The sequence below is a fragment of the Hippocampus comes genome, unplaced genomic scaffold, assembly GCF_001891065.2.
Source record: "Hippocampus comes isolate QL1 unplaced genomic scaffold, H_comes_QL1_v1.1 scaffold249, whole genome shotgun sequence".
Taxonomy (NCBI): domain Eukaryota; kingdom Metazoa; phylum Chordata; class Actinopteri; order Syngnathiformes; family Syngnathidae; genus Hippocampus; species Hippocampus comes.
In genome coordinates this window covers 1,215,111-1,218,177 of record NW_017805035.1, presented here as the reverse complement: position 1 = coordinate 1,218,177, position 3,067 = coordinate 1,215,111, and the positions used below count along the sequence as shown (strand labels likewise).

General features: G+C 43.9%; 1 protein-coding gene across 1 annotated transcript in view; it reads right to left on the bottom strand.

Annotated features, from left to right (window-relative positions):
- Nucleotides 1–3,067, bottom strand: part of gramd1a (GRAM domain containing 1A) — a 25,809-nt gene that overhangs the window by 21,594 nt on the left and 1,148 nt on the right. The window lies entirely within an intron of this gene.

Sequence of the window (3,067 nt, the reverse complement as noted above, 5' to 3'; positions counted from 1 at the left end):
GCGGATGGGGGCCGGAGCGATACGGCCGGGGGCTGGGCGATCGGGACCAGGACTCCGTGTCGGAGGACGGGGGCAGGATGGTCAGCGTTGGGACGGCCCGAGTGGAGGACATGGTCATTTCCGGGAATGCCGATTTACCACTCGTCAAGAGACAAGACCCGTTGAGTCCTCAATCTGGGAAAATTTTATCCTAAGGAAATAAATCATTCTTCAGAAATAAGTTCCTCTACTGCCCAGCAGGCTCCGGAGGGACCACCGAGAGCGGCGGCTAGGAGAGGGGCTACGCGACCAAGATTGGGAAGGCGGCAAAAGGAGGTCACGGTCCTGCTCCTCACTTCTTATCCGAGGGGCCTCTAAGGCAGAGGGCGCAGGGGCCATTTCCTCCTCAATTACGATCTGCGGGGTTCCGGACCGCTTATCTGCGCTCCGCTTCTTGGTTCGGCTGCGGACTCGGTAGGAGCGCGGATGGCGGCCGGAGCGATACGGCCGGGGGCTGGGCGATCGGGACCAGGACTCCGTGTCGGAGGACGGGGGCAGGATGGTCAGCGTTGGGACGGCCCGAGTGGAGGACATGGTCATTTCCGGGAATGCCGATTTACCACTCGTCAAGAGACAAGACCCGTTGAGTCCTCAATCTGGGAAAATTTTATCCTAAGGAAATAAATCATTCTTCAGAAATAAGTTCCTCTAAGAGTGTGTTGAGTTTGGAACATCCAACGTGTTTGCGTGCATGGTTTCCTCACAGCTCCTCAGCTGTCACGTGTGCGTAATGCGTCTCATCTTTGCGAGCTCTGAAGTTGAACACCTGAGGGGTGAAAAGACTTTGCACTCAAAACGCACGATGTCATCTGACCGGTTATAAACGAAGAGCTTCAGATACAGAACAAGTCCATAAAGTCCTCCACTGAGCTATTTTATTTCACTCTGGTCTATTCATACCATTTCGCAAGATAGGACACAGGGTGAACATTATGAAACAATCAATCTAGTAACTGAAATAATTTGATAAGATCAAACCAAAAAAATTAATGAATAAAAAAAAACACCAAACTAACTCGAAGTCATTCTTCAGAAATAAGTTCCTCTAAGAGTGTGTTGTGTTGGGGACATCCAACGTCTTTGCGTGCATGGTTTCCTCACAGCTCCTCAGCTGTCACGTGTGCGTAATGCGTCTCATCTTTGCGAGCTCTGAAGTTGAACACCTGAGGGGTGAAAAGACTTTGCACTCAAAACGCACGATGTCATCTGACCGGTTATAAACGAAGAGCTTCAGATACAGAACAAGTCCATAAAGTCCTCCACTGAGCTATTTTATTTCACTCTGGTCTATTCATACCATTTCGCAAGATAAGACACAGGGTGAACATTATGAAACAATTAATCTAGTAACTGAAATAATTTGATAAGATCAAAACAAAAAAATTAATGAAAAAAAAAAAAAAACACCAAACTAGCTAAAAGGTTTGCAGTGACCATTTTTGTGAACTAATGTTACTGCAGATTCATGCACTACTTCGTGTAGAAATACGGTTGCTATGATGGTTGCAAGCCAGGCAGGAAATAATGCCTAAAAGACAGAATTTCTTTGGAAAACAATTTACAGTAAATACATTTTTTTTAGACATTAAATATCAGGTTGGAATGCAAGTAGCTTTTTTCCCCTTCAACACAACTGTTGAACTGGTGAATATTTATTTAATTTGAAAAAAATAATAATAATCAACCCATGCATCAGAGAGGAAAATTTGGGGATTTTTTTTTGTTTGTTTTTGGGAAAAAAAAAAGATGGATTTTAATCACGTCGGATTTCCGCGGATCCGCGGAAAATTGCCATGTATGAATATCACGTTGGAATGCAAGTAGCTTTTTTCCCCCTTCAACACAATCTCTCGGTACTGGTGAAAATCTATTTAATTTGAAAAAAATAATTTTTAATCAACCCATGCATCATAGAGAGGAAAATTTGGGGATTTTTTTTGTTTGTTTTTGGGGAAAAAAAAGATGGATTTTAATCACGGAGCCAACGCTACATTGTCAGTCAGTGACACCCGCATATCGCAAGGCCGGTCCGCCTTTTAAATCCATACACAACCAAAACCACAAATACTAAAATAGAATGCGCTGATGGCGACACCAGGTGGACAAACATAATAAATACCTCCACCTCACATGCACTTTGTGTTAAATAACACAAAACCATTTTCGCCCGATTAATCAACATCACAACTGCCACCGAGTCACTCAATACGCGACTTAACAGTCAGCTGCTAACCTGAGCCCACAGCAGCCAACGCTACATTGTCAGTCAGTGACACCCGCATCACTCGCAAGGCCGGGTCCCGCCTTTTAAATCCATACACAACCAAAACCACAAGTACTAAAATAGAATGCGCTGATGGCGACACCAGGTGGACAAACATAATACCTCCACCTCACATGCACTTTGTGTTAAATAACACAAAACCATTTTCGCCCGATTAATCAACATGCTAGTCGGTGGAATAATTGATTCCAAAAATGTTCAATAGCTGCAGCCAAAGTTGAAAGCGAATTTTTTTTTTTTTTGTGTCACACCAGACGCTAGCTGACATTTTCCTGGCGTTTCTTTTCTCCAGGTCAGCTGTTCTGTACAGACTGTATGTAAGGGTACAGAGTTGCAGCAATATCCCGCCATTACTGGTCTCTGTGTGAAAGGTAAACATGGATGATTTAAACATTTGGGGACTTTTTTTCTATCCGGAATTTCTCTGAGGTCGTTTAAAAACTCCCTATCTTAACCACAGGCTACAGGACATGGATTTTTTTTCCACTTTGAAACCTTGTTCCCAGCTAGGAAGTAGTGAGACTAATGCTGGGAAGAGGGAAATTTGAGAGCACCCACTTCCTGTTGCGAGTGTTCCCTCCGATATTGATGACACTCTAAACAAGTCCAAGAAAGACCCAAAGTGCATGACGGCGATGCGGGAAAACACTCAACAAGGTCATAGGGGAACATTCCAGCAAAAAGAAGCAAAGAATCTCACACACACACACACACCTTTTTACAGAAATTTCCGAAATAAAAGAT